Source organism: Geotrypetes seraphini, chromosome 14, assembly GCF_902459505.1.
Source record: "Geotrypetes seraphini chromosome 14, aGeoSer1.1, whole genome shotgun sequence".
NCBI lineage: Eukaryota > Metazoa > Chordata > Amphibia > Gymnophiona > Dermophiidae > Geotrypetes > Geotrypetes seraphini.
The window spans coordinates 48,539,278-48,565,145 of NC_047097.1; the positions used below are offsets into that span (position 1 = coordinate 48,539,278).

The following is a 25,868-nucleotide window of genomic DNA, read 5'->3' on the forward strand; positions in this document are numbered from 1 at the left end:
TTCATATCCTGTAGGAGTGTTTCCTTATTTGCACCTGAAGGTTAGGTTTCTCTGACATCATCAAGCCTGAACCAATGTTTGCAAGAAATCATTCCAGCCTAAACCTAGCAAGAAGAGAAAGAAGAATACATCTTTGCTGTTTCTGCCTGATGCATTCTGGGTATGTACCAGAACTGTATTCTAGTCAAGGACATCCAGCCATGCCTACATGTTCAGCCTGTGTGAATCTTGGGGGAGTCATGGCTCATATGCTGGTCTTATCTAACGAAGGCACTTCTGTTTCACGGCCTGAGCAAGACTCTATACAGAAAGGCTATTCATCTAAGTTTATGTTTTTGGTTGGTCCGGAGAGGTCATCTGATGAACCAAGTGGAATGTGCCTAATTATTAATTTAGTCTGTGTTGGGATGTGAGGGAACTTGCATCTTAACATAGGTTTTCTCTGCACATCTTCTATAATAATTAAGACCTGGAAAGTTACTTCTTGTGACTCTCTGCCAGAGAGAGAGAGAGAGAATCAGATTTTATACAGATCTGGATTCCATCACATAAAGGAAACCTTTGCTGCCAACCTAATTTACAGCTTCTCCAGTTGCTGACGGACTGTCCCTCAATAGAAGAATTTCTATATCTGCTAAGCTGAGAAAAGACGTCTTCCTTTCACCTGATTTTGTGCCATGGCCTAATTGGATGGTGAGAATAAGGAATTATATGTCTTTTCAGCTAGGTTAGAGAGGGAATCCTATTGTCTTTGGGATAAGGAAGTGAAGCACCTGCAGTGATAAGCTATATTTTTAGTTGCTGCTATTCAGGAATTATTATTATAAGGAATTATTTAGAATGTAAGAATTAGTTTTGCTCATTTATCTAACAAGTGTGGTGTGATAATTATGTACTGAGTTTTCATATATGTATTCGGATATTATGTAAACAATAATTAGTTATTGCTGCTGGCTTATCTAATATAATAAAATGCTAGGCCGCGCATGCGCACTAAAAAAAACGTGTTCCCTGATCCATCCCGAAAACACGAGTGCGCATGCGCGCGTTTTACGTCATCACCTACTCTCCACCTTGCGCCACCAATCACTGTCATCACCTGCTCTCTACCTCGCGCCACCGATCACTCCTCCTGCACCATGCCACGCCAGGCATGTCCGCAACCGGCCTCGAGCTCCTGGGGGCCGGCGGCGCGAGCCGCCCGGCGGTGCAGTGCTGAGGTCCCGCCTTCGCCCTACACGGCGCCGCCAGACCCGGCCCTACACTGAGATCCGCGATCGGGTTGCCATGGAAACCCCGCCGCAGCCTCGCGGCTAGGTAGGGGGACAACAATCGCGCTTATGTTCAAGCCGCCGCCATGACTCCTCTCTCGAACCGCACCAGGATCGAGAGAGGAGCTGCGGCGGGGGCTTGAGCATAAGCGCCATTGTTGTCCCCCTACCTAGCAGGCGGCCTTACTCACCCGGCCCCACCGTTCCTTCCCTTCAGTTCAGCTCCGCCTATGTTAAAAGGAGCTGCTTTGAAATTGGAGCCCTGCCTCCACCGTAACACATTCCTTCTGCCGCGGTCCCATAGGTCAGAGAAGGGGCGGGACCAAGGCAGAAGGGAACGTGCTACGGCAGTGGCAGGCCTCCGATTTCGACGCGGCTCCTTTTAACATTGGTGGATTCACTGCACTTGATGGAGGGAGGGAAGGAAAGGTGGTTGGGCGCTGTTGAGCCCCTCTTTGCCCTTAGAGCCTCTCCTAACTGCTCCCTCCTGTCTCAGACCACTGGGGGGAGGTGCCTGTCTTCAGCTGCCGGGATGGAGGGAGGGAAGAAGAAAGAAGGGGCCCTGGCAAGCGAGTTATCAAAAGCCAACCATAGCCTGGGACCCCTACATAATATGAATAATGACCAGACAACAAAAGGTAAGAAAAATAATTTTATTTTCTGTTTTGTGATTACAATATGTCAGATTTGAAATGTGTCTTGAGGGAGGCTGCCGCGGCGGCTTTGGACAGAGGGGTACCATTTTCGTGGGAGCCGGCCTTCGGAGAGGCTTGGAACGCGGGGACGGATGCGGGAGGGGCTGCCGCTGCGAAGGGCTTTGGTGGGGGAGCCAGCCAGACCGCAAGTGTGGGGACGTTGTAAGCGCGGATTGGTCAAGGAGCCGCCGCTGCTGAGGCTTTGAAATTGCTCTCCCACCGTCACTCCCTCCCGCCCCGGCTCTGCCTCTGCCCCTGCCCAAGTTCAAAAGCAGGAGACATCTAGCACCCGTTAATCTAACGGGCTTAAACACTAGTGAATTATATTTTTCTATTTTCATAATAAAGTATTTCTCATAGCCTGGGTCTCTGTGTCATGTAAGTAGGCAAAGCTTGCTGAACCTGGATGAGATATTATGGTCTTCCCTAGAAAACTAACAGGCACGTATTTGTTTATGTAACTGATTAGTCATCCATAAATCTTGCTACAATCCCACAGCTTGCCCTTGAGCAAAAACACTTAACTTTGTTGCCTCAAAGTACCAACTTAGAAGGTAAGCCAAAATAATAACATACTATACCTGAATGTAGTTCACCTTGAGCTACTACTGAAAAAGGCAAGAACTAAATCTCAAATCACTTCTCTTCCTCCTCTCCCTCATCTTTGCTCCCCTCTAGGATAGTCATATCATATGACTTCTGATTCAGATCCTGCATTATACGAGTTGGCTCTCTTATCTTTTTTTGAGATATGGTCTCCAAAACTAAATATGGTCTATTTATTTATTTATTTTAAAAATTTCTTCCCCACTTATTACCTAAGTGGGTTACAATACAGTGTGGCGCAGTGGTTAAAACTACAGCCTTAGCACCCTGAGGTTGTGGGTTCAAACCCACATTGCTCCTTGTGACCCTGGACAAGTCACTTAATCCCCCCATTGCTCCAGGTACATTAGCTAGATTGTGAGTCCAGACAGGCAGGCAAACATGCTTGAGTACCTGAATAAATTCATGTAAACCGTTCTGAGCTCCCCTGGGAGAAAGGAAAGAAAATTGAATAAATAAATAAATAAATATTTAAAAAATACACATTCTATCCTATTCTTCCAGATATATTTATTTATTTATTTCTATCCCATCCTCCCAGTAGCTCTGAACGGGTTACAAGCCAACATTCACAATGGAAATTTTGGACAGTACAAGGATATATTCATTGAAACTAGCATAACGCTAATAAAAAGTTCACACTATATGAACTATAAAATACATTTCTCTGCAAAACTAATGAAAAGCTTTGACAAATAAATTTTCAGCTGCTTCTTGAATGACAATTTCCTTCTAGATGAAGATGCCTCACCAATGATCTCTACAGAGGAATATTCATTTCCCATCTTCTGCTAGTTATGCCTCTTTCTATGCACCCCATTAGCCCTCTGGCTCTTGCCATCAACTTCTCATGTACTACGTCCTTGACATCCTATCATTAGACATATCATACTGAAGTCTCTCTCTTGGCTCAGTGTACATCGACAACTTGTTATTGTAGACAAAACGCTGAAATCTTCTGTCTAGTGTGCAGTGACAGCCAGAAAAGCCAAACAGGATGTTAGGAATTATTAGGAGAGTGATGGTAAATAAGACCAAGACTATTATACTCGTAAAGTCTCTATATCGCTCTATGGTGCGACCTCACCTTGAGTACTGCGTTCAGGTCTGGTCACCGTATTTCAAGAAAGATATAGCAGAATTAGAAAAGGTTCAAAGAAGAGCAACTAAAATGATAAAAGGGAAGGAACTCCTCTCATATGAGGAAAGACTAAAGAGGTTAGGGCTATTCAGCTTGGAAAAGAGATGACCCAGGCAGGAAATGATTGAGGTCTACAAATCCTGAATGGTGTAGAATGGGTAAAAGTGAATCGATTTTTCACTCTGTCAAAAAGTACAAAGACCAGAGAGCACTCAATGAAATTACATGGAAATACAAATAGGAGGAAATATTTTTTCACTCAAAGAATAGTTAAGCGCTGGAACATGCTGCTAGAGGATGTTGTAACAGTAGTTAGCATGTCTTGGGTTTAAAAGTAGTTTGGACATGTTCTTGGAGGAAGGTCCAAAGTCTGCAATTTGAGACACACTGCTTGCCCTTGGCTCAGTAGCATAGAATGTTGCTACTATTTCAGTTTCTGCCAGCTACTCATGATCTGGATTAGCCATTGTTGGAAACAGGGAACTAGGCTAGATGGACCATTGGTCTGACTTAGTATAATATACTTGAGAACTTAAGCAGAGCCAAACACTAAACTAAGTACATTATTGTAAACTGCTCAGACATTTGATGAGCGGTATGTCAAATTTGAATAAACTTGACACTTTTGACATTCTTCTCAGAACATCAGGATCAGGTTTTCCACAATGATCTGTCCTTATCCTTTTATGGCACTCTGGGTCTCAAGGAACAGTGGTGAATCAGACTGGCAACCCTTGATTAGTTAAGTCTCTTTGAGAATAGGCTGCACTAGGGGATAGCTATGGACTAGATTAGAAACACCTTTACTTTTCCCCTCCTCCCTTAACACCTAGAAGAGGGTGCCAAGGCTCAAATGAGCATCAGAATGGAGCTGACTGCCATTATCCATCTCTCCTTGCACTGGATCTCTCTGGGGAGGAAGACAAGGCCCTCTTCTTGAACTCAGAGTTATGTACTTCTTCCAAAAGCTTAAGTTTCAGTTTAGAGAATGGCACGGTGACAAATTTTTCCCCGTCCCTGCAGGAACTCAATTTCCCCATCCCATCCCCATGAGTTTTGTCACTATCCCTGTCCATGCCCCATTCCTGTAAGCTCTACCTTAACCACACAAGCCTCGGATACTTATGATTTTAAAGGTGTTTGAGGTTTCTGCAAATGAGGATGGAACTTGCAGGAATAGGGCAGGGACAGGAAAAGAACTCACGGGGACGGGGAAAATGAGTTTCTGCAGGGATGGGGAAAAATTTGTCCCCTTGTCATTCTCTATTTCAATTCTACTAGGTACTGTTGTTAGAATAGACCACCTCTCACTGTTCAGATTTGATTGGCACCTTTCTGGATCGAGGAGCAGGGACCAGAATGTTCTTTCTGCGTTTGCATAGGAAAGTACATTTTGGCAGCCTGCTACATGTATATAAACCTCCTACTGATTTGGCTTGTTTTTTTAAATGGTCTTTTCCCTTGTGTATGATGATAAATTCAGGAGTTTGGCAGTGCTGAGATTTTTATAAAATATATGCCCATTTTCCCACTTAAACAACCTATACAAAATTAACCTCTGTGTTTCTTTAGCATGCTTTATTGCTATAAAAAGATGTTTTATGGCTATAAAACATGCTGAAGATGCTCGGAGTCAAGGCTGCCTCAGTCCTCTTTTCTAGCTCATTGCTGTGCCTTACCTGTAGCTTTTAGCCCCCACCCAAGAGTAAGAAGGAGCACAGGTTAATCAGGTTTGCTGGCACTAATGCTAGTTTTATCTCACCTCAACCAGGAATTAAATTCCTGGCCTTAAATAAGCATACATTAAGCTTCTGGGCTTCCATACAATGTCTGCATGGAGCAGTAATAGCTGATACACTCATTAGCATAGAATTAAAATAGCAGTGCACTAACCCGTGTGAATATTTTTGTGCATAAAAATCCATTGGGTGCTGAGCTGTGTACATAGTTATGTGCATAGGGCTTAACACTTTTTATTTCATCAGTTCCTCAGAGTAGTAAAAAACTGTCTTAAAAGTATAAATGTCCACTTCTATTATCTCATATAAAAGGTAAAGAGAGAGAACAAACATTCTTACCTTTTTATGAGATTGATTTTAAAGCAAGGTACAAGCTTCTCCTCTTAAAACTATTCTTTCATTCTTGACAGAACAGTTTTTAGAGGAGAAGGTGGAAAAATAAAGTTTTAAGATGTAACTTTCATTTGGAGATGCTGGTGTCAATTATATTCACGGATGGGATAGGGAGAACGAGAGGGCACTCTCTAAAATTGAAAGGGGACAGATCCCGTACGAACATAAGAAAGTTCTTCTTAACCCAGAGAGTGGTAGAAAACTGGAACGCTCTTCCGGAGTCTGTCATAGGGGAACACACCCTCCAGGGATTCAAGATAAAGTTAGACAAGTTTATGCTGAATCGGAACATACGCAGGCAGGGCTAGTCTCAGTTAGGGCGCTGGTCTTTGACCAGAGGGCCGCCACGTGAGCAGACTGCTGGGCACGATGGACCACCGGTCTGACCCAGCAGCAGCAATTCTTATGTTCTTATGGATAGGGTTACCAAATGTCTGGATTTACCTGGACGTTTCCTCTTTTTCGAAGACAAGTCCAGGTGCCTGGACGGCTTTTCAAAACCCGGCACTTTGTCTGGGTTTTGAAAAGATTTCAGCTAGGACCGGCATTGGGAGGGCATCTGCACATGCATGGATGCAATGCAGTGACATCACGCACATGCACACATACATGTGACATCATTGCATCACACCTGCGCATGCGCCCTCTCAATGCCAGTCCAAACAAGTGAACAGGTTGAGAAGGGTGTAAAAGGGAGGGCATGGGGGAATGGCCATGGGTCCGGATTGTACTTCCGTAATATCTGGTAATCCTAGGTGGGGAGGAAGTTTCAAGTTTCTTTATTTTTGATATACCGTCTATCAAATCAAATGTCTAGAAGGTGTACAATGTAAAAAGATTGTAAGGGACAATTAAAATAGACAGTAACAAAATAATTCATCCATCAGATGTTTGTCTGCAGCAATCAATGTGGCAGAAAAATAATTATGCCTGCATTGCCAACAATCATCTAAGAAGAAATAAACATTTATAGTTTATACATTTATAGCCCACCTTTAACATAAGAAACGCCTTCACCGGATCAGACCAAGGTCCATCTAGTCCGGCGATCTGCACACGCAGAGGCCCATTTAGGTGCTCCTTGTTGGAGCCCCGGATTTCACAAGATTACACACATAATATAACAAACATCCATATAGAATCAGACGATTACAAAAACCCTCCCTTTTTAACCACTACGTCCAGCGTTAAGCCGCAAAATATAAACATTCAATAGCCATATTTAATTTTACAAAATAAATTTTGTTTTAATTATCTTGGTTTGGTTTCAGTGATTTATCTATCCGATTAATAAAGGTTCTATATTCTAATCCAACCACCAAACTTCGAATCAACGGAGTTTTTTCTGATCTATTCTTTCCATCAAGGGGCACTAGACAAGGTTGCCCGTTATCTCCCCTGTTATTCAATCTGGCTTTGGAGCCTCTATTAATTGCCATTAGAGCCAACTCCTCCATCAGTGGATTTCAATTGAATGATGTGACTGTTAAACTGTCAGCTTATGCGGACGATGTCCAATTGTATACTACTCTGGATTCCCTTCCTGCCATCATTCAAGCAATAGATGCATATTCTATCGTCTCAGGATATAAACTCAACATGTCAAAAACAGAAGTCATGCCACTGACTGGACAACCGTGTGGAGACATGGTACGAGCATTACATCTCAAATACACCCCAACGAAACTAAAATATTTGGGTATCTATTTTGGGACAACCATTGAAGAGACTCGAGAGTTTAACATCACTTATATCATGGACATCATTCATACCACTACATCGAGATGGTCTCCTCTGAAACTATCATGGTGGGGACGCTTGGACTCTATAAAGATGGTGTTAGCACCTAAAATTACTTACGTCTTATCCATGTTACCACTTCTCCTACCAATGGCTGCCTATAAAAAGTTTGAATCTTCTTTGGTTAAATTTCTGTGGCAAGATAAGACTCCTCGCATATCACTCAAGAAGTTGAAATGTACAAAGAATAACGGTGGAGTGAACTTTCCCAGTTTATACGAATATCATTTGGCTTTCTTATGTAGGCAAGGATCAAAATGGCTCGAGACCTCTGATCTACATATGATTCCTGCTTGGTTGAAATTGGAACGTGCGATGCTCACAAATGATCTACTATTATATATCCCTTTTACCGCACCAAACAATACCACACATAACAATCTCATTTTGTCATCTACTAGAATAGCGTTGAAGGCCTTGGATGACATTGCTCCGGTGCCCTGGAATTCTACTACTCATTCCTCTCTATGGCGCAACCCGCTTTTGCAAATTCAGGGAAGATATATGGAATGGAAGTCCTGGCGCAAAAAAGGAATCTGGTCAGTACATCAGTTATTATTAGACCACACTTTTCTGGCCTACCCTGACTTATCTGCGACCTATGGCCTTGACTCTTCTCATTATTTCCAGTGGTTGCAATTGAGGCATTGTGTAGATGCATATCTACGGAAAATTAAGTTGTCTGCTGACATCCCTACTATATTAAGATGGTCGACATCGATCAACTCTCAAGCTGGACAGGCATCGGCTTGGTACAAACTGTTACACAAACAAAAGTTTACACCACCCACTGCATTGTACGACATATGGGCTCATGATACCTCCATGTCTCCTGATGCTTGTGATTGGGAAGATAACTGGCTGACATCTTATAAAGCACTCAAATCGACCAACATCATGCATACAGTATTGTTTCTATATCATAGAGCTTTTTGGACACCTCTCAAGTTGTCGAAAATTAGTAATTCTAATTCAAACAAATGTTGGTCTTGCTTACAAGAAGTAGGCACTTTCGAACATATGCTGTTTCAATGTCCTCAATTGTCCGCTTATTGGAATGAAGTATGGTCTACCATATGCAAGATACTTCCCATTTCAGATTCAATATCCTTCGCAGTTATTATATATGGGGCTGCTGCTTTAAAACAGTCTCAATTAGACAAATTTGAAAGTAGACTGCTCAAGTGCTTACTACTAATTGCGATTAAGTCTGTATTAACCAATTGGAAGGATTTTTCGAACCTACATTACATGTCTTGGTGGAACACTGTTGGTTTATACTCTAAGTATGAGCTTATCGTTGCTGAAAAGACTAATTCATATACTTCTTACAGCAAAGTGTGGTCTCCTGTTATAGACTATTGCATATCTGACTAGATGTCTTTACTTTACTTACTTTTCATTTGTTTTTCTTGGTTTGCACCATTTTGATTTGATTTGATTGAAATTTGAATATATTGTCTCTTTAAGTTTATGTATTTTTATATTATGATTTTACATATACATTTTGCATATTGCACTACCGCTATTTGTATGCATAACACAGTTCGTTGTTTTTGTTGATGATTTTGCACTTGTAATTGTTTGAAAAACAATAAAACTTATTGAACTAAAAAAAAAAAAAGTATTCAGATCTTGCTGTCTTATGTATAATGGAATATTATTCCAGTTATTAGGACCTATACAGGAACAAGCACCTACTCTAGTTGCTTAAAATCTTACTAGTGCAACTGGCTTAATGTGCTCTGAAATTGTGTGTCATGTAAACAGGAAATACTGGCTTATCAAACAACTAAGTCAGAAGCCCGGGAAAAGCATGTGCAATAAAGCTTCAAAGAGAACATAAAGTCATTACCATTGTTCCACGATGGCATTTGTATGTTTTTGTTTGTTTTGGGGTGGGTTGGTGTTTTTTTTACAAACTCATATCTCTTTTATAAAACAATAAATTAATAAAAAGTGTAGAATGTAGTGTCAGGCTGCACCCAACACTAAGAGCTCTTTATACTAAACCTAAAACATTTTACTCAGGCTTACCTACAAAATTATATTTATGTCTATAAAGATTTTGTGTAATATTGTATTTAATGGTGTTTTCCTTTAAGTGTTCCATTACCAATATGTCCCATTTTCTTCATACTGCAGATGAGAAAAACTTCAAGCAGAGGCCAGCTTGAGGGGAGAAAATTGCTCAGGCTCACAGCAACCAGAAACCACCCAGAATCCCCTGGGACTATAAAATCATCAATCACTGAACATTTATCATTTTCCAGACTGCAGGCTAACATTCAAGACGACATTAATGGGGCTGAAACAGTCCTCACTATCTTCACAGGCGTGCTGTCAGTTCTACCATAGGGCTAGTAACCAAGAGCTAAAGAACTGTCAGATCACTACAACTGCTTATTGGATGCATGTCACAACTCCTTCTGCCACTCTGCTTTAAAAATAATCTTCGGGGACTCCCAGGTCCCAAATGAATCTTTGGCTCTTTCTATCTCCTTCTGAAATCAGTGATGTATGTGTGATAGACATTCAAAAAGAATCTCAATGACATTTACAACTTGGTTATGACCACAAGGGTGTCCTCTGGTAACCATGGTCATAGCTTGTTTGACAGATATGCAGTTTATAGCAGCAGCTGCCCAGAAATTCTGGTGGCTCCTAGCCAAGGTCAACACATCTGATTCAGCCTGGTCTTGAAATGGAAAATAAATACATGCAACTTGCCAAGCAAAAGTGCCACGATTTACTTTAACATAAAATGCTGGGTGCATTTGGCACTTGTTAAAGTTTCAGACACTTGAAAAACTCACATTTCACAGTTTAGATTCATCCATAAGATGTCATAGAGTTTGCTGGAATGTATCCCAAGAGATCAAGAGACATGATCTAACTTTGTATATGGGGTAGCCACTGTTAACTGTCTAACCATAAGATGCACCTCTTTCTCTAGTTCTTTTTTAGCAAACAGGTACAAAAAGGTAGACTGGGTTGCATAAAATTAAGAATCTGATTTTTTTTCCCCCAGCTTTTTCTGCAGGTCTCCAGTTCATCATATGGTTCATTGACAGTACTTCAGAAGGACCATGACCTGCCGAGTCTCATAGAATCCACAAATAGCTTCCCCTGTGTATAGCATGTAGATGGAGGCAGGGAAAAGTCAGTCACCAGAGAATGATACAGGACACAACTGTAGGTATCAAAGGCAGGTCCAGGCATTTCATTCCTTATGAGTGTCATTCAGATTCATTAAATTTGCCCACTGCTCTGTCTTGAATCTGCTGTGCTCCGTTTCAATGAATTTCTATCAACTTTAACAAAAAAAAGTCCTGTAAAATGTAAAACCAAAGAGACCATTCAAGTTCATGGAATTTATTCATTTGTTTACTTTAACTTACATATCCTTTCCCTTCACAATTAAATTTCATGTTTACATTTTGTGAATTTGCAGGGCAATTTTATTACAGGTCATTTTATAAAGAGCATAAGCACCAATGCACCTTTGTAAACACTGGTTGCAAAGCAGCAGAAATTGCAGCTACATAAGAACATAAGAGTAGCCATACTGGGACAGACCAATGGTCCATCTAGCCCAGTATTCTGTTTCCATAGTGGCCATCCAGGTCACATGTACCTGACAGACACCCAAAGAGTAGCAACATTCCAGAGCTGAGATTGTGTTGTCATAATGCCTCATTCTACCAATGCCTAAGATCCAACTTCATCAGTGATGTCACAATGGCTTCATTGTCCAATACTTGGCAGTGCCGGTCAGAAGCTTATCCAGGGATTCATAGACAACCCCGCGAAAGACAAAGGCGCGCGCCGACAACTGAGCGCAAGACGGAGGCGCGCGCCGAAGAAAATTTCAGTTTTTAGGGGCTCCGACAGGGGTTTTTGTTGGGAAGCCCCCCCAGTTTACTTAATAGAGATCGCGCCGGTGTTGTGGGGGGTTTGGGGGGTTGTAACCCTCCACATTTTACTGTAAACTTAACTTTTTCCCTAAAAACAGGGAAAAAGTGAAGTTTTCAGTAAAATGTGGGGGGTTCCAACCCCCCACAACACCCCCACAACGCGGCGCGATCTCTATTAAGTAAAGTGTGGGGGTTCCCCCCCTACGCCCCCCCCCCCCCGTCGGAGCCCTAAAGACAGTAATTTTCTGTGGTGCGTGCCTCCGCGCTGCGCTCAATTGTCTGCGCGCGCCTTTGTCCCGGCGCACTTTTGACCTGACACCCTTATCCAGGAATGAAAGCAAAAGTAAGCATCCCCTCCTGAGGAAGCCGTAATTGGGGGAGGGGGGGGGGCGGCTCGGAGGGCTTATCATTTGGTAACTTTATTCACCCAGCACGGCATTCCAGCAGTGATACCATCTTTATCAAATACACAGAAAGTTAAGTACAACATTAAAGTGGACTTCCTAGGTGGTTATAATGATAAGGTGGAGAGGCTTGATTTAGCAGTGATGGTCCCGTCTCAACCCGTGCTGGTGAACTGATTGTTTCACAATTATCATGAGGATGTGGCTCTGAGCACATCAAATTCACAAGACAAAACATTGATATTATCAGTATATTGGAAAGTTGAATATTATTTCAAGAAAGTCTGTGATATAAGTTGAAAAGTATCACATAAGAATAGCCATACTGGGACAGACCAATGGTCCATCTAGCCCAGTATCCTGTTTCCACAGTGGCCAATCTTGGTCACATGTACCTGACAGAAACCCAAACAGTAGCAACATTCCAGAACTGAGATTGTGATGTAATAATGCCTCATTTTACCAATGCATAAGATCCAACCTCATCAGTGATGTCACAATAGCGTCTTGGTGAGCATATTATTCAACATTACCTTTAATTTTGAAGTAGAAATGTGATAGGAGAGGGGCAGGACACAATTGTATGTGACAGCTTCTGCTCTATATTTTATAGGGAGACCCTTGATAAAACACTCGGTTGTGTGAAACATGTCGGGTCTGACTCCCTTGGTTTTGGCTGAGATAAGTACTATCTACTTTTAAAACGTATATCATGACACTGAGAAGCAAGGTGTTTTTGAAATATTTATCTCTTAAGAATATTTATTAAAGATAAAATCATAAACTATAAACTAAAAGGAGAAAATAACATTCAAAAATGGAAAGCCAATGATGAAGCGCCACAATATGCTTCCCGCTGTGTAAAATACTATAGGCAGTGGAGTGGTGGGGCTGAGGCGTCTTTTTTGAAAGTATGCAGAAAAAAGCTATTTAAAGTATTATAATCCAGATAATATCATACATCTACTAGCATAATATATGACTGGATATAGTATCATTGCACTACATTTTTGCCATATTTCTAATACGCATACAGCTGAATGTGTCATTTCCAACACTCTCTTTTCAATTATTTATAAGAGAACCAACCGCTCCCCATTTTTATACAAATGGACATCAGAATTCTATCTTTATCTATTTTTATGCAAACCCTTATAATAAAATTAGAAAAAAAACCAAGATATGGGGAAAAGAAATAACAATAAAACACTTGTTCCCAATATCCTTATGATCTGGTTCTTGTGTAAAATAGACACCCAAAAGAAAAAACATAAGATTTTAATGAAATTATTTTAAGTAGAAAATACAGTATATGTAGAAATAAACGGAACTTGTTTTTAAAAGCAAAATACATTAAACAGAGAAAAAAATAATGCAATAGAACTAAAAAATATGGTATTGCTGTTTATGCTGATTTGTATATATTGTGTTGTGCCTTTTATTTCATTAATAAAAATATTTTTTTTAAAAGAACTAAAAGCTAAACCCCAAATATACCACTAGTATAGAAACTAAGGGGTCTTTTTATTAAAGCCCGTTAAAGATTAGCGCATGCTAAATGCTAAGGCATCCATTATATTCTAAGAACGCCTTAGCATTTAGCGCGTGCTAACCTTAATAAAAGTCACAGTTTAAAATGTCCTAAGTCACAGTTTAAAATAAAACAAATTTTTTTTTTTTAAAAAGGTCTAAAATAGCTTTTCCTAAATACTCTAAAGTTCCTCAACTATCTTTTGAGTATGCAAATCTCTCTCATGCATATTCATTGTGGATGTCCTAAAAATCAGAATGGCAAAAGAACACTTGAGGTCTGATTTGAGAATTACTCTTGCAAAATAAAGGCCTGTTTTACAATATTACTGCTCAAATTACATGTATCAGTAAACCACATTGATAACCCCCCCCCCCTTCCACACACACACACACACACACTTTGGTGTCTTAATACCACCTCTTCTGCAGACCAGTGTTTTTCTCGTATTTGCAGAACATACATGAAATATGTCAGTGACAATTACCAACTAAGCATGCCTCATCCAGACTGTCCTTTCAGAATACATTCACTTCCCGCCTCTTTGGTGCTGAGATATTACATTACATTAGGGACTTCTATTCTGCCTATACTTTACAGTTCAAGGCAGATTACAAAAGAGCTAACTGGACATTTCCAGTGAAGTTACAACAGTTTGGGGGTTTTGTTTGTTTTTTTGGTTACAAGGGAGGAGAGGTACCTGGATTAATTCCGGAAGAACTTTCAAATTGGATATTAAATTGACTGTACGTTACTGTGTGATATAACAAATAGATTACAGTTAGAGTACAAATAAGATTACGTTACATTTCAGGGATCTGAATACTTGGTTGGTGTTTTGGGGAGGAAGAGATTATTTAAGTGGAGGTTTTGGGGGAGAATTTATCTAGGAGGAGGGGGAAGAGTTGGGTTAAGATATTTGGATAAATTTTTTGAAAAGTAGGGTTTTGATTTCTTTTCGAAAAGTTTTGAAGTCACCCGTTGCCATCAACAGGTTGGAGATGGAGTGGTTAAGTTTTGCTGCTTGCGTCGCCAGAAGGTTATCAAACATCTTTTTGTGCTGAGTGCCCTTGAGTGGAGGGAAGGCAAAAGGGTTTGGAGTTCTTCTTTGTCTTGAGGTGAGGATCTGGTTTAGGCCATTGTTTAGATGGGGGGGGGGGGGCGGAGCCGTTTAATGCTTTGAATAATAGACAGTAGAATTTGAATTGAATTCGTGCTTGCATAGGTAGCCAGTGAGAGTCTAGGAAGGCAGTTGTAATATGATCATATTTTCTCAGGGAGTAGATCAGTCTGAGGGCAGTGTTTTGTATAGTCTGAAGTTGTTTTATCATGTTGGCAGGACAAGGTAAATAGAGGGAATTGCAATAGTCCAGTAGACCTAAGACTAGGGATTGGACAATTAGCCTGAATTGTGCTGGGTCGAAGAATTTTCTTATTTTACGTAGATTTCTCATAATTAAAAAAGCTTTCTGGGATGTTTTATTGATTTGGGACTGCATTGTGCAGCATCTGTCTATCGTTACTCCTAGGAGTTTGAGTTCGGGCTGTATTGGGTATTTGGTGTTTTTAATTTTCAGTTTTGTAATGGTGGGAGTTTTGGCCTTTTCGAACAGAAGGAATTTTGTTTTATCTGAGTTTAGTTTCAGTTTGTGGTCTACCATCCATTTTTCCACTGCATCAGGGTTATTTCCAATTTTGCTGTAGTGGTGGGCTCTGATGGGTCGAAGGGGAGGAGTATGGTGATGTCGTCTGCGTAGCTGAAGGATGTAACATTTAAGTTATCTAAAGTGGCTCCAAGGGAGGAAATAAGGTGATAGAGGTGATCCTTGTGGAACTCCGCATGGGTTGGACCATGATTCTGATTTGATATTATTGGACTTTACCCTGTAGGTTCTTGATTTGAGGAATCCTTGGAACCAATTGTAGACCTTGCCTGAGATCCCAATGGCGTCAAGTATCTGTAGCAGTATGGAGTGGTCGACCAGGTCAAATGCTGTGGAGAGGTCAAGTTAAATTAGCATCAACTTTTTGCCTTTGATAATTTGCTGTCGAGCTGTGTCTAGTAGTTTTACAAGTAGTGTTTCTGTGCTGTGGTTCCACAGATACAGTTTGCAATTTGTATTTTAAAGGTGTTCAAGCATAAGCTGTTTCTTATTTTAAACTTGTAATATTTGCACTATCAGAGTCATTAGTAAGCAGCAGTTTGGAGACCTGTCAGCACTTTCTTGCACAAAGAATGCTCATCCTATTTTATATTTATCCTATGAGGCATATATTCAGCGTGACACCATCCATATAATTCTGTACAGATAAGATATCCATATAAAGTTATGCTTACATTCAGCAGCAGTGTCCGTATCAGCGCTGCAGTGAAATATACAGAACTAAAACTCCACACAGATACCAACTTTCAAAAATTATACCTGCTCTATTGCAAACTGTGTGTCATAGCACACTAGTGTGCCCCACAAGATTTCAGGTGTGTCACGAGACACTAGGGAGGAGGAGAGACAGCAGCACCAGCTGACTGCCCACAGGACGTGCCTCTCGCAGTGAAAGACATATCATGTAGGCAGTCAGCCACTGCCAGTGCCTCTCCTCCTTCCTGGCGTCTCTCTTCCTCTCTGCGCCTCTTCTTTTTCCAGACACACACACACCACACCCCCCCACACACACCCTTGGTTCAGGTCCCTGTCTGGAGGGCCTCCGTGCATGCATGGATGGCGACGTGATGAAGTCATGCATGTGCGTGATGTCATCGCAGCAATGTCGGTGCACTTTTGGGTGCCCTCGAGCCGTGGATGCCAGTTTAGTGTGCCACGGCTCGGAAAGTTTGTGAGACACAGATTTACATGGATAAAGGCTGAATATCTCTGCTTAATTTGAGGAGGGCATCAAAAACTTATCAACTAGCTTTGTACTAGGTTGTACAGCAATTTATATGGCAAATATTAGCCACTCTGTGGGGAATTCTATACATGATGCTCAAAAACAGGTATCAGAAAAGTTCAGCACTAAGCATTCTTCTAAAAAGGGGATTGCACCCTTTATGGACTAGCACTTAGCACCAGTTTCTGCACCCAACTCTGGACGCCAAACTTATACCTGCTGAATCCTTATGTAAATCCTGACGCCCAGGCTGGGTGTGGAGAACCCATTATTCTATAACAGAGCACGCAGGTTTTGGAATGTCCATGCCCCTCCAATGGTCATACCCCCCCCCCCACCTTTTGGGTTGCACACTATGGGATCTAGGCACTCAGCTGCATGCCATACATGGAATCTGAGCGGGAGGAGTTTAAAGATGAACATATGTGGTTGGAATTCACTGCAGACTGCATAAGCCCTATCAAAAGCAATCCACATATGTACGTATGTGCACTGCTTTGTTTCTGGGAAAATAAGGTGCCAGTACTCACATGCTACACCATCTTTAAGGATGGTGTGACTCATTTCCACAATAGTCATGCCCCCTACAAATGGCTGCAGAGTTTATAAAAAGGCAGATTTGCAAAATATGATAAGTCCCTAGAATATCATACACTCAAAAATAAACCCACATGAATATAAACCGAGGTAACCTTTTTTCTCCCAAAGAGGAGGGAAAAAAAGGTTGACTCAAATATAAACCGGGGGGGAGGGGGGGATATATTCAAGTGCCCTGCTATGCACCCAGCCCTCCTTTAATCCCTCCTTCCTTCCCAGCCCCCAATGCCACTACAGGTCTGCCTGAAACCTTGGTGGTCCAGCATTTAGCTGGGACAGGAATGATCCTTCCTGCATCTTGTCCTGGCCAACTGTAAACCACCACACCTACCTGACCCCCGTAGACCCCTGGAGGTCCAGCGGCAAAGCAGGGCAGGAGCGATCTTCCTACACAGTTTATATTTGATTATATATGGTACACCTCTTATTAGAAAAAGAAAATAAGCCAGACCTCTATAAATCCCTACACAGCAAGTATATGCTCAAGAAAATACCTCACCTTGGTCACATATGCAGAACATGGATAAAGCCTCACCAAATACAGAATGAAAAGCTAGAAATCTGATTGATACGTCATCCTCCATAGTTGTTTTTCGGCTCAAATATTCAGCACTGGTCTCTGGATACCAGTCAGCACTAAATATTCAGGTACAGTGGTTAAGTGCAGCCACTCTGCATAGTGGAGAGATTCAGTCTAATGTCTGGATAGCTAACCTAGTAAAGACAGGGCTAAATATCACCGCTACTTGGACATCCTAAGGCTCTGCCCTCAGAATTCTATAGCACTGTTTTGATAGCGATGAGTCAGTCTCTTAGGATATTCATCAATACTATCTGGATATTGTCACTGAATATTTGGGAACAGCACTGCTAGCATTTATCAAGATAAATGCAGGGATGGCTAAAGAGATTAATGTTCCCTGGCCCATGCCCAGTTCCATCCTCTGATGCTACTCCTCGACACCGACAATAGCCTACGAAGGCACATCCTGCCAGGACCAGGCAGTAGCATCAGAGGAGGAAGAAAGACAATAGAATAAAAGATGATCCAGTGTCCCTACATCAAGATGACAGTGCCAGAATCTATTAGACTTTAAATTATCCAACTTTTGTAAATGAACAGGTGTCTAAAAAATTCTATGTAACACAAAGAACCAAGTTTGTCTCATAGATGTTGATGCTGTACATTTCATTCTCCAAGTCCAAATTTGTGGCCATTGCGTAGCAGAAATATGCTGCTTTGTTTCTATACTCCAAGGGCTCCTTTTACTAAAGTGCACTAACGGTTTTAGCACGCGCTACAATACCACATGTGCTAAACACTAACGCTTGAGTTAGTATTTTTCGTTTGGCACATGCTAAAAACGCTAGCACACCTTAGTAAAAGGAGCCCCAAATGTCTCTTAAACTTGTTTTAGGTTTTTTCACCAAATATTCAAATATTAATTTGTATCACTTAGCGGCCTGATGCCCTTGAAAATCTGTCTGGAAACATAGACCCGGCAAGCTGTACTGATTTTTTAAGTTGCGCCAGTCAGAGAACCCCTTCTGAATGGCCTGCTTCAACTGCAATCATTTATAACAGGGGTAGGGAACTCCAGTCCACGAGAGCCATATTCCAGTCGGGTTTTCAGGATTTCCCCAATGAATATGCATGAGATCTATTTGCATGCACTGCTTTCAATGCATATTCATTGGGGAAATCCTGAAAACCCGACTGGAATACGGCTCTCGAGGACCGGAGTTCCCTACCCCTGATTTATAACCTTGAGACTTTGATATGCCAAATGATTGTTGTAACTGTAATAAATTTACAATTTTCCCATTCAGAATTACACCATTTACAGTACGAATGCCTGCCTGCAACCAATGTTTCTAGAGGATTTTAGACTCACCGATTTGTATCTTGGAGTTCAACCATAGGGAATGACAGCTGGTTTGCTGTATCGGAATAGGAATTAAAGCATCTATAAATTTTAACGTCACCCAAGTTGAACAAAAAATAATATTGTCCTTATATATTCTAAGAAGCTTGATAATAAATAGCTGAGATGAAGTGGGGCCATAAAATGACTTTCCAGAATCATCTAATCTAGTAGATTATTCATGAGTTCAGGAAGGATCCAATATATAACCTGACATAAAATGAAAGCTTGATGATATCAGTAAAAATTTGGAAAATTTACTCCTCCCACCGATTGAGATTTTTGCAAAGATACTAAGGCTATTCTAGAAGTTTTACCAAGCCAAAATAATTTTGTAAGAATCCCATTTCGTTTTTTATAAAAGGAACTCTGAAAATAAACTGGTAACATACTCATTTGGTAACAAACTACAGGCGAGATCATCATTTTGATGGTTTGGACTTTCCCCCACCAAGAAAGATGTACATTTCTCCCTCAATATTTGCGGGGGTTAGGGGCAGAGCCGGCCTGTGAATATTTAAAAAACACGAATAATATTCGGGCCGGTTCTGACCCACCCCCCGCTTTCCCCTGGAATTAAATCTGTATTCCGGCAGCCATTTCCTATGAGTGATCTGCACGGGGCAGGAGCGTAAGAAGATCGCTCCTGCCCCGAAAACCCACTAGACCACCAGGTAAGGCTTAAGGGATTCCGGGGAAAAGTGGGAGGGAGGCGGGGAAGGTCCAGAATACAGCTTTAATTAAAAAAATTTTTTTTAAAAAAAAAATCACGAATAACCAAATCCACGGATGCTGAAACTGTGGATTCGGAGGGAAAAGTGTAATGAACTCCAATGCTCACACATTTCTTTAACCTTCAACAATAGTGATTTTTCATTTACTGTTATTTTATCTTCCAATGATTTTTGAATCATTATACCCAATTATTTTATTCCCTCTTCCTTCCAAAGGAATGGGAATGGATCAAATAAACTTTTTATACAATGTACATTCAATGGAAGAACCTCTGATTTACTCCAATTTATCTTATAACCAGAAAATTTACCAAAACAATCAATCAATTCCAGTAAATGAGGGATGGTTGATTCAGGATTTTTCAAATGAAGCAAAATATGATCTGCATAAGCTGAAACTTTATAATCTCGACCTGCATATGGAATTCCCTGTATCTCCTTTGCCTGCTGAATGGCCAACAACAAGGGTTCCAAAACAACAAGGGTTCCAAAACAATATCAAAAAGCAAAGGAGATAAGGGACATCCTTGTCTAATTCCCCTCTTTAAACTAAAATGTTCAGAGAATGCATTATTAATATATAATCTGGCTGAATGAGAACTATATAAGGTTTGAATCATTTGAATAAATCCGGATCCTATTCCAAATCAATCCATTACTTGGTACATAAAAGTCCATTCTACTCGATCAAAGGCCTTCTCTGCATCCAAGGATACCAAGAAGGCCAGATCCTCTATAGTTTTTGCTAAATTAAGCATATGAAGTGCCAATCTAGTGTTATTTGCAGAATGTCTTTGAGCAACAAAACCTGTTTGGTGCATTCCAATCATATAAGGGAGAGCCTTAGCTAATCTCAGAGCCAAAAGTTTAGCCAGAATTTTTCCATTTACATTCATTAAAGAAATCGGTCTATAGTTTGAAACCAACATGGGATCTTTGTTTGGCTTTGGCAAAACAATAGTAAGCACTTCTGCCATTGTACCTGATATCTGACCCTTCATCAGTTGTGATTGATATAATTAAAAAAGATGAGGTAACAGTATATTTTGAAAAGATTTGAAAAACTCCACTGTAAATCCATCACTACCCCGACTGGACCCAGCTTTGAGAGACTTCAATACTGACTGAAACTCTGTAGATGATATAGGTGCCTCAAGTTTTTCTTTTATATGCTCTGGAATTTTTGGCCCATTAATTGAATTCAAAAAATCTCTTCCTTCATTCTTTGTATTTGAATAACGCTCAGAATATAAAGCTTTATAATATTCCAGAAAATGATTTAAAACATCTGGTATGTGGGTATAAATCTTACTCTTTTCATCCTTAATGGTCGCAATCTTTCCTCTTTTCTTTTTAGCTTTCAGATAATTAGCCAATACTCTTCCCGCTTTATTTGAGTTTCTGTAATACACCGCTTGCTGATAACATAAGAACATAAGAATTGCCGCTGCTGGGTCAGACTGGCGGTCCATCCTGCCCAGCAGTCCACTCATGCAGCGGCCCTCAGGTCAAAGATCAGTGCTCTAAATGAGTCCAGCCTCACCTACGTACGTTTCAGTTTAGCAGGAACTTGTCCAACTTTGTCTTGAATCTCTGGTGGGTGTTTTCCCTTATAACAAACTCCGGAAGAGCATTCCAGTTGTCTACCACTCTCTGGGAGAAGAAGAACTTCCTTATGCTTGTACGGAATCTATCCCCTTTCAGCTTTAGAGAGTGCCCTCTTGTTCTTCCTACCTTGGAGAGGATGAACAATCTCTCTTCATCTACTAAGTCCATTCCCTTCAGTATCTTGAACGTTTCGATCATGTCCCCTCTCTCAGTCTCCTCTTTTCAAGGGAGAAGAATTCCAGTTTCTCCAATCTCTCACTGTACGGCAACTCCTCCAGCCCCTTAACCATTTTAGTCGCTCTTCTCTGGACCCTTTCGAGTAGTAGTGTCCTTCTTCAAGTACAGCGACCAGTGCTGGCACGCAGTACTCCAGGTGAGGGCACACCATGGCTCGGTACAAAGGCATGATAACCTTCTCCGATCTGTTTGTGATCCCCTTCTTTTTCATTCCTAGCATTCTGTTCACCCTTTTCACCACCACCGCACATTGTGTGGACAGCTTCATCGACTTGTCAATCAGAACTCCCAAGTCTCTTTCCTGGGAGGTCTCTCCAAGTACCGCCCCAGACATCCTGTATTCATGCATGACATTTTTGTTACCGGCATGCATCACTTATACTTATCCATGTTGAACCTCATTTGCCATGTCGATGCCCATTTCTTGAGCTTGGTTATGTCACCTTGCAAATCTTCACAATCCCCTCACGTCCTCACTAGAGGTCTGCATGGGAACGGGGATCGTGGGTCATGAAGTTACACAATATCATCATGATTAGTACTCAGGAACTCTTTTGAACACGTACTACTCGGGTCTCCTGAAGCAGGGAATGAAACGGGGCCACGTTGGGACCCCATAAACCCTGTCTATGAGCTAAGTGAAAATCTTATCAGTCTTAAAGTGCAGTTACGGTTGCATGATATAAAAAGGAGAAAAAACATTGAATATTTGAATATTTGAAATGCTTCAAGAATTAGATCATATTTAATCCATAGCCTTTGAGTATGTGATCAAAGATTTTTTATGAAATGACAATGACTGGAAGGTAAACTCTTCAACTAAGGGAGGTTTTTCAGCCTTCCCTTCAGAGTTTCACATCTCTGAGCATTTTTATACATATCTTTTTAATCACTCTCTATAGCAGGGGTAGGGAACTCCGGTCCTCGAGAGCCGTATTCCAGTTGAGTTTTCAGGATTTCCCCAATGAATATGCATTGAAAGCAGTGCATGCAAATAGATCTCATGCACATTCATTGGGGAAATCCTGAAAACCCGACTGGAATATGGCTCTCGAGGACCGGAGTTCCCTACCCCTGCTCTATAGGCTAGTTACCTTTAAGAGGTCAGTTGTGTTCCATATCAATTATAAACCTCTTTCTGACCTTGTTCTTATATCTCAGTATCCATGAATTCACTAAAGGAAATTGTAATTCTAAAGCAGAAATAATTTGTTCTAAATTAGAAAATTCTAATCCAAGTAATTTCCTAATATGCGCCGAATATGAAATAATCTGCCCTCTTAGAGTTGCCTTGAAAGCATCCCATATAATTTCCAAAGAGATCTCCTTCAAGGTATTGAATTTAAAATACTCATTCGTTTTTATTTGAATTTCCTCAAGAAAGTTTGAATTAACAAGCAGTATATTATTGAACCTCCAAACAGGTCTGTTAGAATGTTCTTCAGTGAACTGATAATCAATCCAAATTCCAGCATGATCCGACAAAATGATAGGATCTATGCTGGCTTTTGTAATCTGTTGAATTAGATAATCTGAAACAAAGAAATAATCAATTCTTGAAAATGATTTATGAACTTGGGAACAAAACATAAATTATCGAGCATTAAAATTAAAAATCCGCATATATCTTTTAATCTACAATTATTCACAAAATTATCTAAAACTAATGATTTTAATTGTCTACTTGGTTGTTTATCCATTATTGGATCAATTACAGCATTGAAGTCTCTAGCTATAATTAAATTAGATGTAGTGAGCAAAAGAATTACTTGTGGGAGCTTTTTAAAGAATTCTGTCTGATTTGTATTTGGTGCATAAATGTTAAAAAGCATCAGGGTATCATTTCCTGAAGTCATATTAACATGGAGCCATCTATCCATTGGATCAGCCCAAAAGTTAACAAATTTAGCAGAAATCATCTTATTAATCAGGATTGCCACCTCTGCCTTTTTCCCCATTGCTGATGCAAAAAACAAACAAACAATGTTTTATCCACCCTTCTTCTAATTTGTCCACCTCCTTAGCTGACAAATGGGTTTCTTGTATAAAATATATATCTTCTTGTTACATCTTCAGAAAGTAAGAATCATTTTCTTCCATTAACGTTCAAGGAATAGAATTTTAAAACCATTTTATTTTATTAATACGTGTCAAAGAATGGACCCCTAATTTGCTTTTGGCCGAATATAAAAATAGTATTTTCACACACACCCAGGACCCTAATCTAAAATTCCCCCCACTCCCTCCCTTAACCCATCCCTGCATGTAACACGAAAGCATAACATATAGACTGGTAACAACATATAGACTGTGCAAACATATAAACTGGTAACTACTGTCTTCCCCCAAGCATCCTAAATTCATCCTCAAATTAACCCTCTACGTATCAATAAATATTAATAAAGTCATATTTAATCCCTATAAAAATTTACAATTCAATATGTTTTAAAAGTAAGTTATTACCTCATTTAGGTATTCAGTTTAACATTAAACATTATACACCATATCTTATCCAGAGCTACTTTACTCCATAATATCAAATAATTCATTTAGACCAGGGCTGCCCAAGTCCAGTCCTCAAGATCTATTGGCAGGCCAGGTTTTCAGGATATTCACAATGAATATGCATGAGAGAGAGTTGCCTGCACTGCCTTCTTGGTATGCAAATCATTCTCATGCATGTTCATTGTGGATATCCTGAAAATCTGGCCTGCCAGTAGATCTCGAGGACCGGACTTGGACAGCCTAATTTAGACCTTCTAATGATTAAAACAAACCCCCAGACCTAAAACCACTAGGAATCTCTGTAGAATTATCTGTTAATATTACTAAGACTATAACCAAATATACTATACTAGTGTTTAAACCCGTTACATTAACGGGTGCTAGAATATATGTATGTATGTCTTTCATTCAGTCTCCCTGCCCCTGTCTCTTTCTTCCTTTCTTTTTGTCTCTCTCCCTCCCGCTGTCTTTCTTTCTGTCTGTCTCTCTCCCTGGCCCCCTTTGTCTGTCTGTCTCTCTACCTTCCCGCTGTCTTTCGTTTTGGTGCGCTGCCTGCCTGTCTTTCTGTCTCTCTCTGTAGCCCCCTACCTGCCTGCCTTTCTCCATGGCCCCATTCTGTCTCCCCCCCAAAGCAAACCAAGATTGCTCCCTGCCCCCCGCACACCCATCCCCCCAAAGCAAAGCAAGTTTGAACCCTGGCCCTCTTTCCCACCCCAACTTCTCTGTGCAGCAGCAGCATGTCCCTCCTCCCACTTTCCTGTGCAGCAACAGCAGCATTCCTACATTCCCTCCCCCTCCATTTTCCTGTATAGCAGCAGCAGCATTTCCCTCCCCCACCCTCCCCCACTTCCCTGTGCTGCAGCAGCATTCCCTTCCCCTCCATTTCCACCCCACTTGCCTGTGCAGCAGCATGTTTGTTTTTTGCCGGCTCCCTTACCCTTTCCAATCCCCGCCTGCATTGCACGACACCCTCCTTCGCCACCACCGTTGACATGCCTGTATGCGTCGGAAGCCTGATGACGTCGGAAGCCGGAGCGCATGCAGCAAGTTTCACCCTGAGCGCAGCGGCGGCCACCGCAGTCGGCAATCAGGTTGGCAAGGACACTGTTCAGGAGACTGGGAAGATGTTGGCGGGCGGCGGCCTCCTCCTGCAGGCGCTTGTGTCTCAGGGGTCCGGCTAATCTCGGCAGGGAGAGAGCTTGCCTGCACTTCCTCGCAGCAACAGTTGGTGAGTGAGGGCGGGAGGAGGGGAGTGACCAGAGAGTTCCCTGCTGCCAGGTTCTAAAATGTAACATGGCCACGGATCACATACCACAGGGATCACGCCATTTTAAAAGCGCATGGGCCGGTAAGGTTTTATTATATAGGATAATACATAGTAAATTCATTAAGAACTGCAGTATTTCTTCAATTAATTAATAAAACAATTATTTAATCCAATAAGAAAAGATATATACTCAGAAGCAATAACCAGATGAAAATTGTAAAAATCAATAAACCAATAGGAAGGGCTCCCAAATTCATTACCCTATTAATCATGTAATATTAATAATAATTAAAAAAGAAGAATTGCCTAACTCAATAAAGGAAAAATCAGAATCACTGCAAAATAAACTCATCATTCTACTCTAATAAAAATATAGGAGTAACTTAATAAGAATATATAGCCTTCAAACAAACTGTCTTTGGAAGAAGGGACTCAGTCTTAGAAGTATTAATCTTCCTTCAAGCCGCTGTATCTTTCTGGATCCATTTCCACCAATTATATCCAGGATGTAGAAGAAGATGATTTACTCATTTCAGGGAACTGATGTCAATCTGATTTCTTTTTTTCCTCTGTCAGTCATTTTGCATCCATTGTGCCAGATAAGTCTAT

The 25,868-nt window shown here is 40.9% G+C and overlaps 1 protein-coding gene across 11 annotated transcripts in view; it reads right to left on the bottom strand.

Annotated features, from left to right (window-relative positions):
• TCF12 (transcription factor 12) overlaps positions 1-25,868 on the bottom strand; it is an 807,409-nt gene that overhangs the window by 518,527 nt on the left and 263,014 nt on the right. Inside the window, exon 1 of one of the 11 annotated variants that reach the window (XM_033920046.1) lies at positions 15,381-15,402. The exons of the other annotated variants lie outside the window; for them this stretch is intronic. The gene's annotated coding sequence lies outside the window, so the exon portion shown is untranslated. Of the gene's footprint in view, positions 1-15,380; positions 15,403-25,868 lie in introns of those variants that run through there. 11 annotated transcript variants of the gene reach the window in all.